The sequence below is a fragment of the Vulpes vulpes genome, chromosome 7, assembly GCF_048418805.1.
Source record: "Vulpes vulpes isolate BD-2025 chromosome 7, VulVul3, whole genome shotgun sequence".
Taxonomy (NCBI): domain Eukaryota; kingdom Metazoa; phylum Chordata; class Mammalia; order Carnivora; family Canidae; genus Vulpes; species Vulpes vulpes.
In genome coordinates this window covers 59,344,184-59,354,984 of record NC_132786.1, presented here as the reverse complement: position 1 = coordinate 59,354,984, position 10,801 = coordinate 59,344,184, and the positions used below count along the sequence as shown (strand labels likewise).

The following is a 10,801-nucleotide window of genomic DNA, read 5'->3' as shown; positions in this document are numbered from 1 at the left end:
ATCAAAGCTGCTATCGTGCGGACAATGAAATACAGAAAGAAGATGCAGCACAGCGTGTTAGTAGCAGAGGTAACTCAGCAGGTGAAGGCTCGATTCTTACCAAGTCCAGTTGTTATTAAGAAACGTATTGAAGGACTTATTGAAAGAGAATATTTGGCATGAACACCTGAGGATCGCAAAGTATACACATATGTAGCATAAAATGCGTTCAGAAATTTGATTTATCCTTGGACTGTACTCTTCGCATGGACTGAGAAGTTCTTTTAAATCATTAAATATTAAGACGACCATCTCTTCTATTAAATTACAGTACATGGGATCCCTGGGTGGCGCAGCAGTTTAGCGCCTGCCTTTGGCCCAGGGCGTGATCCTGGAGACCCAGGATCGAATCCCACGTCGGGCTCCTGGTGCATGGAGCCTGCTTCTCCCTCTGCCTATGTCTCTGCCTCTCTCTCTCTCTCTCTCTCTGTGTGACTATCATAAAAATTAAAAAAAATAAATTATAGTACATGTTCTAGACCATTCAGATCAAGCCTTTACTCCCTTTAAGAGTTTTCAACATCAATTGATTGAGCTTCAGGCTTTCCAGCATTTATCCCTGTAGAGATCATCTTTTTTTTTTTTTTTCTGGTTCTTCAAAATTTTATTAACAAAACCAGGGAGAGGGGAGGCAACAGTGAGCAAACTGCACAGTCCCACCCAGGCACAGAGAATGGAGAGACAGAGGGACAGAGAAGGACAGAAGAATATCCAGAGAACCTCTGATAAGGGCAGCTGGGTAGTCAAATGGTGGATGGGCACAGGGAGAAACTCAGGGACCATTGGAGAAACAGATGAATGGCAGAGCAGACAAACGGGGGATTCGGGGGGGCTCCCGGGCCTGGAATGCAGGGCCTGGGGACTTCGGGGCCAGTGAAGCTCAGTGGTCAGCACTGGAGCGTGGGGCGGTAGTGAGCGGGTCATGCTGGATCGTGTGGTGCAGCATCAGGCCAGTAATCCTGCCCGGTCAGTCACGGCCGTGCGAACGGTGCGTTCCTGCTCAAACAGCTCATCCAGCTTGTGCCACACGCGCACACGCTCCAGGTCCACTCCAGCAGCCGCAACTTTTCCCAGCAGTAATGCGGGTACACTGGCGTTTGGGCAGGCGGCAGAAGTCACCCGTGAGCTCAGACATCACGTACAAGAGGGCACCCACATATCTCATCAGCTGGCACTTTGGGGTCCCGGGAGTGCTTGGGCACAGCGCCTGGAGCCGTTACCAGGATGTCTTGCTCTGAGGGTTGTAGACATCACAGAAGAGTCGTGTAGCTCCCTCAATGCTTGTGGGGTACATGGACCCAAAGGACGTCTGGCTCTCATCCTTGGCGTAGCAGCGCTCCATGTGGCGCAAGGCAACACGTGGGTTGATAGGGTGCCCGTGGAGACGCAGAAGATCTGCAGGTCCGTGTCACCACTGTCACCCTCATTGCTTTTCCAAACAAGGGGCCATTCTGGGATTGTGGGTGCACATGAAGTTGGGGACACTTGTCGGCCCATTTCACAGAAGCCTCCAGGGCTCCACTTCTGTTGGCGGCTCCACACCCCGGCTTCCCTGGCCTCCTACCTTCTCCTCCAGCCTTGTCACACTTTCAGTGTGGGCTGCAGGGGTTGTTTCCATACCCCTGTGGAGGCAGTGGGGTGAGCAGGGTCACCGTGGATCCACGGCTGTTCTGAGGGATGGATACCTGGTGTGGGAACGCTTCCCTGATGCCACATCTTCCAACCTCCCCCAGCCCGTGAGGCGGCTTGTGGATTTGACTGGCCTTGCCATCTGCCCCGGGGGGAGGCCAGGCTTGCCTTTGCTCCAGCCCCAAGTGGCCAGGACAGAGGCAGCCTTGGCTGCCCCACTTTGTCACGGACAGGCCTCTGACCTATTTACATCCACTCTCTCCAGGGAAGCTGAGGGGAGCCGTATAGAATCCTTGTTCCATTTCATCATTACTGGAGTCTTGGGGCAGCTGCTAAAACCACTCGGTTTTAGTCTTCCGTGCAGTGAGTGGGGCAGTTTCCCATGGTGGGCTGGCCTGGGACCTTGTGTTGTGCTCCGTTCTGTCACCCAGTCACTGTAGATATTTTCTACCTTCCTGCATAACCCAGGTTCCAGGGTACGTGATCTGTTCTTGGTTCCCTAATAAATAAAGTCAGTCCTCCAAAAAAAAAAATAAAATAAATAAAAAATAAAGAAAGATGATCATCTCCCTTTTTTTTTTTTTTTCCCACAATACCACCCATTGGCTTCTTTACTGAGCACCACATTTTCAGCATGCGTCACTATAGGAGGGAGGCTTCAGATTCAACCAGACTCTGGCCCGTAGTCAGGAGAGATGTGGTGTGCCCAGGTATTCCTGTGTAGAGAAAGGCACATGGCTTCAAGAGCAGCAGAAGTTGACTATGGTCATCATCGTCCTCCTTGAAAGAGTAAAGGTGAGTGCCGTTCAACCCCAGAGAACTGAGGCTCCGTCCCCAGGGGGAGGGCTTGGAGAGGTGGCCATATGTCTGCAGGGATGCTGCAGCATCCAAAGATAGCATCCCATAGGCTTTAGAGAGCAGATCAAGAAGCTGCTTCTTTTCATCTTCTGGGAGGAAACTAAACTTTGCCACATTGATGTTCAGTCTCTTCAACTCCTCCTTGGTAAAGTCCATCCCTGTTTGGTCATCTGATAATCCGTGTCCAGAGTGGACTTGAAGATGAGTGGGTCATCCGTGTTGAGGGAGTAGTTAGCCTGGTCATTTTTGAGCCGAACCACCGTGTGCTCCGTGTCCGACTTCCAGGCGCCTGTGAGGTAGCTGGACCAGGGGCAGATCTCGAAGTGCATGTTTTCCTGCCGCAGCCTGGCATAAAGGGCCTCGTCCTCCAGCGTGTGGTAGCCGTGGCCCAGCCTCTCCGTCTTGAGCGCGTCCACAGCCTCTTGGACCACCTCCGCCAAGCCCACCTCCCCTGCGTGCACAGTGCGGTGGATGCCTCTCCTCACAGCCTCCTCGTCGGCCTTCACGTGTCCCGGGAAGACACTGCTCCCTTTAATGGTCTCATCTCCTGCCAGGTCGATGGCCACCACAGTCTGCTGGTACTTCGGACACAGCTGCACCACCTCCAGGGACCAGTTGGGCTGGTGGTGCAGGCAGCACAGGATGGGCCTCACTTTCACCTTGAAGTCCCGTTCTCCCTCCTACAGGTTCTGGCTCACCAGGGCCACCACCTCCCCTAGGATTTGCAGAATCTCTACATTAAAATTGATGTGGCAGTTTTAATACAATGTATATGAAATAGTCTAAAATTTACAATACAGGAAAATATATTTTTTTTTCTCCTAAAGTTGAAAAGCTTGGCATGTATGTCCAACAGTGAGGTAAAACATTTTGTCTCTCAATATAAAGAACTGTGCAAGGATAACATTCAAACACATTCAATTAGGGCACTTTTCAATTTTGACAGGAATACTGAATTACTGTAGCCAACAAAACACAGTTAGAAAATGCCAACATTTCAAGTTGATAAGAACGAGGCTGATAACATCAAACAAATCTTTTAAAAAAAACTTTTCTTTTGAAACAATTTCTTTCAAGACAAAGGGCAGTTTGCTTCACGTGACTGTAATTTCTTGTGCCGGGGCGGAGTCTGACCTAGAGAGCATCGGACGCCAGCCACTCACTCATTCCTGCACATTGCAAAAGGGCAAGGAAATAAGGTTCGTGGAAGGCACTACTTGCACGTGGAGGATGAAAGGCACTACTTTAAGATTTTTCTTGTTTGAGGTTTTTAAAATCACGCCACCAGCATTTGTTAATCCCACTCTCGTGCACGGCCACAGTGGCCCCTCGGCCTCCTGAGGTGCACAGCCAAGCCGTCTCCCCTCAAGGACTTGTCTGTCCCATGTGCCTGGGCCAGTGTGGCTGCGTGCAGGACGCAACAGGGAGGCCGCGCTCCACAGGGTCCTGGGGCCATTCAGGTTGTGCCAGGTTCTCTCAATGGGCTGAGTGTGGACATAAAAGCAAACCTGTATGAAAACAACAACAACAAAAAACCAAACAAACAAACTTCCAAACAAAAAAGCAACAGCGTCAGGAGTCTCTAGAGAGAAGAACTTCAGGCACAGGACACATCCTCTCACCGGGTCACCCCTCATCTGCAGCCAGCGCCCCCTTTCATGTAGCGGACCCCACCCGCCCATCCCCTGTTCCGCCTCCACCTCCGGGGCCACCCCCCGCCCCCACCCCCACCGCCAGCCAGAGGAGAACAGGGTGTTATTTTATATGTTGGCAAATTGAACATCGTTAAAAAATAAATTTAAAAAAGAATTTATTAATAATCCAAAGAAAATGGAGAAAACAATCTTATATTTTATTTCTTGGTTAGAGGAGAAATGAAAACAGTATCATATGATAAAATATGGTCAATAACTTTGTTTCCAGGCCATTCACAGTCAATTTACACATTTGAGTGGGATTCTTAACAGCTGTAGAGATAGGCTCTTCTGGCTTAAAATTCCTTAAAATTTCCAAGAGGAAATAACTACACCAGAGGACATAGTAAATATCCCATTGTATGTGATGTCATTTTATTTCTTTCTCCAAAAATGCTTGGCAGGCCTAGTAAGCCACGCATTCCAGTTCCTTTTCTGCTCGTCAAAGAGTACGTCAGACCTTTGCCATTGTCATGTAGTCCCCGTGGATGCTACTTTCACCTTCATCAGATGGTGTATAAATTATTTCATAAATGAAGTAGATAATTTGGGATGTAGATGCTTTCAACCACTAGATTTAACATTTTTCACACTTTCAGTCATCTCCCTCAGAACAGGAAAGGAATTACCTTTCATCTCAGGCAATTTATTTCTACATTTGTGTTGGGTTCCTATTCTTTCTGTATCATGAATTTTAGATATATTTTCTGTATACTTACATATATCTGTATAATTTAAAACATATACACTTTATTTGAAAGTACTCCTCCCCAATCCGATTCTCCCTCCTAATATTGCAACAAGTGATGGCATCACCCAGACTGAAATTTGCATTGAAAAACAAAAATGCTTCAATCTCCATATATTTCCACCTACTTCTCTCTTATCTTCTTTGCAATCCAAGAAGAGGTAAGGTCCCCTAATCAACTTGTCTCCTCCGCCCACACCCATCTGATTTTTTGGTCCCCATTAATTCGTGGACCTCTTCCTTGTTCACAATTCAAATGCTTCAATCAACAAAACACTGTCACACACAGTGTCATCAGTCTTTATGTTAGTTTCTGCCTCAGTAGAATTTGATTCCTCTTGTGTGCAGGCCCTGTCTTCCCTGGAGTCTTTCCTCTGTTGTCCCCGACTGCAGATGAGATGGAGTTCAGGGAGCTGGGTGTTTCCTAGGCAGTGACATCAAGGCGAACATGGTTGGAAAGGGTGGGGAGGAAGAAACACAGGCAGAGGGAGAAGTCTGACCACTGGGCAACCTCACAGCATCAGCCCACCCCACAGGGTGCTGGAGAACTCGCAGGACCCATACACGTGTCCTAAATGGAAGCCGAGTGGCCTCTGTGAATAATCATTGCCTGTCACTCACTCTGGGGAGCAGTTGCCTTGAGGCAGGTGGCTCTTTGCAGCTGAGTCAAACTCTGCCTCTGTTGACAAAGTCCTCCGGGAAGCTTATGCATGGATCCTACCATTTCGCGTCCCACCCTGCAGGTCAGAAGGGAATAAGTTCTGTAATAACTGGCCCATACAGGGACCTCGAGATGTCTGAAGCTGATGGGCCTGGCAAAGAAAAAACAGGTGGCAGAGAGGCAGCTAGCATACAAAGGGTAACAGAACACTAGGAGCTCAATGTTGGTTCTAGTGGGGCTTCTGCATACCGGGTGTGGATTGGGTCCCGTCTGTCCTTACATGGAGCCACACCCTGTCAACCAGCTGTCCTTGCTCCTGGAAGGTGGGAGGGGTCTTCAGGGCCCCGGACCAAGGTCCTTCTACCTTTGCCCACAGGCCCTTCTTCCATGGTTGGCACACTAGATCTAATGCCCACCACTGGGTTGGGCTTCTTTTTTTTATTTGCTAACAGGCTTTGCCCACATGGCACATATTTCACTGTTGAATCTAGAACAGTGACTCCAACTACCTCATGAAAAATGATATACCTGGGCAGCCCCGGTGGTGCAGCTGTTTAGCGCTGCCTGCGGCCCAGGGCCTGATCATGGAGACCCGGGATTGAGTCCCACGTTGGGCTCCCTGCATGGAGCCTGCGACTCCCTCTGCCTGTGTCTCTGCCTCTCTCTCTCTCTGTCTCTCTGTCTCTCTCTCTCTCTCTGGGTCTCTGTGAATAAATACATTCTTTTAAAAAAGAAAAAAAAAAAGAAAAATGATATTCCTGTGCCCCTCACTTAGGGAAACCTGTCTTCTGATCCCCCATCTCGTTAGGTTATGATTATCATTAGCAATGACAATTCCCTAACTATGATCATTTCTGTGATCTTGTTATTCATCATTATTTTCCTTATGTTCTTGCCATGAATTGTTTTTGCAGTTGTTTGATATACAACCTTCAGTAGAGTTTGTCCACAGGAAAGCAACCCCTTCTGCACTACATGATATTTATTTTGCTCAGGAGCAGCATCTTGAAATATTCCAAGTCAGCCTCCAGAAGCAGGACCAGCCCTCGATACCACAGGAGCATCCTGAAGGACATCCTTTACACATATGCCTCTGTTAAAATTCAAAATTCCCTCTAGGGCCCACTGGCTGCTTGTGCCAGCCTAGAAGTCCTGGAAAGTTGTCCTTGGATGAACAGAACTGCCACAACATTAGTCACATCAGGGGTCCCCATAATCACTCTTGCCTTCTTGGAAAGGTGGGACCTGGTGTCTCTGTCCATATGAACATCCACATGAGGTTATCTGATCTGGAATCCTAGAGCCACTGTAGCTAACATCGTAGGTACAGAAAAGGCTCCCTAGGCCAGCCCGAAACTGGAGATCTAAGTCCTCTCAGGTACACAGGAGAGGCTGCTGGTGCAGTACCGGAAGGCACAGAGATTGTGAACGCCCATCCTGTCCATCCCACGACTACTCTCCGTCTTCCAAGGGAGCTTGGCAACCACTCGGAAGGCAATGTCTTCCCTGCTAGTATGGGAGTATCGTGGGTGACACCCTCCTCCAGCCCACGCCCATCTGATCCTCTGCAAATACTTTAAGTGACCTCGGAGATGTGAACTTAGAGTCCTGGAGCTCCAGGGTCTAAGGGGAAAAGAAACAGAAGGGATGTTGGGCAGAGAGGGTGGGAATAGAAAAGGCAGCTTGAATGTCCACTTGACGCTGGGCTCTTCTGTGCAGGTGTGGACGTGGGGTCCTGCCTGGCCTGCCACAGACCAAGCTCCTGAAATCTGGTGGCTGTCCTGCTGCACCCCCTCTGCCCCACGGGCTTTCCCTCAAGGGGTCTGCATGCAATTTCCCGAGTTGGCCTAGACCCTCATTCTGGCTGGCTTTTTCCCTCCTGTTGCTCATCTCTGCCTCATGTTACAGATGTCATGTGCACACGCAGGGTTTTAAACTCTCTACCCTGTAAGGCCCAGCACAGTCACGTTATCATTCACTTAGAGGATTCTATACCCAACCTCCTTATTTATCATTATGTCCCATATTAATAGCAGTGGAATTACTATTATTCATGATGACTTTTATAATTGATTATTTTTATCAATAAATTTTTATCATGGATTATTTTTGTTGTTGATGCCATATGACATTGTATAGTCTCTCTTTTCATGAAAGAGGTCAGATTTCTTGGAAGATGATTATGGAGGGTTCTCCAAAGACCTATAATTCATAATTTACACACTGCTTCATGTCCCCAGTGTATGAGTTTGAGTGTGTTCCTCCAATGAGCCCCTTGAAATATTGCATGTCCCCCTCTAGAGACAGTGACGGGGTCTGTGATGAAGGGGAGCCCTGAGGAAGATTTCCTTTGCCAGCGTGATCCTCTAGAAAAATACCTGATTATGTTTTTTTGCTTTGTTTTGGTTTTGTTTTTGTTTTTACAAAGTGATATATTTCCATAGAGATGGTAGACTTATATCCTCCTCGCCTCTCCGGATCCCTCTCCATCTCACCTAGGCTAACAATTTGTCATCATTCACAGGGGTAGAACCAACGCATTTAAGAAACCTCCACATTTTTAGAAACATCCATTCATATTATGTGTTTAAGCTAAACCATAGGCTACCGATAAATTGATAAGCAAGATGAGATATATCCATATAATAGAGTATTGCTCAGGCTTACAAAGGAAGGAGATTATGATGTACAGATTCCAGAACATCGGTGAACCTGCAGGGCATTATGCTAAGCGTAATAAGCCATTCACAAAAGAAAAATACTGTGTGATTCTTCTTATACACGTCAGGTTCACAGAGGCAGGGTGCTGTATGGTGGTCCTCAGGGGATGGGGGGGAGGGAGGCAATGGGGTGTGTTCAATGGGGACAGTTCTAGTTCAGCAAATGAAAAGAGCTCGGGGCCCGCACGCCCCGCCCCGCCCCGCCCCGCGAGGCCGCACGTCCCCGGCGGCGGCCTCGGGCTGTCCAGGCTCCGGGAGGTAATGCCCCGAAGGCGGGGACCGTGGAGGAGCCGGCGGCCGCGGCCGGTGCTGCGCTCGGGGAGCCCGGGGAGCCCGGGGAGCCGGCCCAGGTCGTCTTCTGCATCCGCTGCCCGCGCCTCGTGCTGCGCGTGTGGCTCAGCTCCACGGCGACCCGCAGCCCTACCCCACGCTGCCGCCGGGCACGGGCCGCATCCACAGCTACCGCGGTCACCTTTGGCTCTTCCGAGATGCCGGGACATATGATGGGCTCCTGGTTCACCCAGCTGAGCTATGTGTGCCACCTCTCAATGTTGAAGGGCAGCCAATTCTTGGCGACACCACCCTGCCAGGGGATACTCTGAAGGAGCGGTGCCTCCAGGTTGTCCGAAGCCCAGTCAAGGCTGAGAACCACAGGAGCCTGGACCTCGTGAGATCCCTCTAGGACGATTTGGAAGACCACCCGAATGTAAGGAAAGACCTGGAGCGGCTGGTACAGGAGCACATTGAAAATCAGCAGATGGAAGGGGAGACTGAGTACTTTAATTGAAATCTGCACTCCTGAGTCTCAGCCTTTGATGGTACTGACTAGTCTTGATCTATATTTAGGACTGGTCACTCATTCTCAGATTCAAGGGGTCTCATTCTCAGAGTAAAAAATCCTCCATCGCTTAAAGGAAAGTGAACTGACTGCACTAGGCATTATGATGTTTCGGGGCAAATATCACAAGACGTAACTTAATGCCTGTCCCTTCTAGAAGTATTCTTCAAATAGTTGCGTTTTTGCCTCCTAGTAAGTCAGGAAAGTTTCTATGTGAGGACTTCTGTGTAAGTAATTCAATAAGAATTGCAGCATATTCTTTGATTGTAAGAAAGCAGTGGCATCTGCTTTCAATTGCTGTATTGTGGTAGGTGATGTGTCTGCCTCCTGCTTTCAGAAGACAGAGATGTCCTTAAGGCAGGGACAAGTCTGTCTCCTCCTTTGAGACCCCAGTGCCTCACACATTATGAGCCTTCAGTCAGTGTTTGTTGAATGAACAAACCAGCAGATACTTTGGTAGAAAGTGTTTGAAGGTTTTGCCCTTTTTAGGGGGTAGGGAGGTGGGTACCTTACATCGTATACAGTAAACAAATGTTTTAAAGGGAATCTCTTTTATAGGAAGAACTTTTTATAAATTTCTAAACTTTGTGCTTTTCTCTGCCCACTGTTATTGTAGTTTATTTTGTTTCTAAACCAGGATTACCTTTCTGCAGTTATTGTGGTGATTGCTTTTTTTGAAACTTGACATATGCACAGAAGATAGGAGAAAATAATTGTCCTCTTAGTTGTAGTATTAAGGAGCTACTACTATATTGTAAATAAGTTATTGATAAGTGTGAGTATTTCTGTTACTTTTGGTAAATCTGCTACCTTTCTGTTTGGCTTATTGTTTTGTTTTGTTTCCTTAAATGCTGGCAGTGTTTTAACCAGGGGCCAGCAGTGTTGGGGCAGCAGGGACCACTAAGGGGAGCCACTCACTGGCTCATCTGGACTTGCAGGGCTGCCTGGTTCGGCATTTTTCATCAGGCAGGAGGATCTGGAGACACTTTACACCTGGGTGGGGAGAGGCGGTAGCCCTCTACCTTTTGGAAGTTACTCATTATACACAGTGGATTCAGGGAGTAGCCTGGAATGTTTCATAGTTCTATAAATGTACAAATCCTTTCTTATAGGCCCCGACTTAAATTGATTAACTGAAATTCAAAAGTTCTATCAGGCTTTCTTTTTTTTGGTAACTAATAGTTAAAAAAAAAATTGCCCCCAATCGAGAAAATTTTGGTAAAGACAGTTAAGTAAAAGAAAAAAAAATCATTGCAGATACACTACTTGAATACAGCCCCTAACATTTTGACTTTTGGCCTTCTTAGGGCATCTTTTGGTTAGTTTGGTTTTACATAGTTGGGATCATATAGAATATAACAGTTTTGTATTCTACCTTCTAAGTCATGTCTTTATAACTGAATGTTTTCCCATGGTAATGTAGACATTAGTGCAGTCTTCCTTTCATAAACAATTCGATATTTCTTGGTATGCCCCGAATGGGGGAGCTGCCAAATATTTAAATCAATTAATAACCAAAGTGAAGAGATACTTAGATAATAACACATTTATACTTGGTGACTTCAATCTAGCTCTTTCGATACTCGATAGGTCCTCTAAGCACAACATCTCCAA

General features: G+C 47.6%; 2 pseudogenes; both read right to left on the bottom strand.

The window, feature by feature from the left end:
* Positions 1–919: 919 nt before the first annotated feature.
* On the bottom strand, positions 920–1,536 carry LOC140599554 (CXXC-type zinc finger protein 1 pseudogene; annotated as a pseudogene).
* Positions 1,537–2,310: 774 nt separating this feature from the next.
* Positions 2,311–6,018, bottom strand: LOC140599553 (adenosine deaminase pseudogene; annotated as a pseudogene).
* Between the last annotated feature and the right edge of the window lie 4,783 nt (positions 6,019–10,801).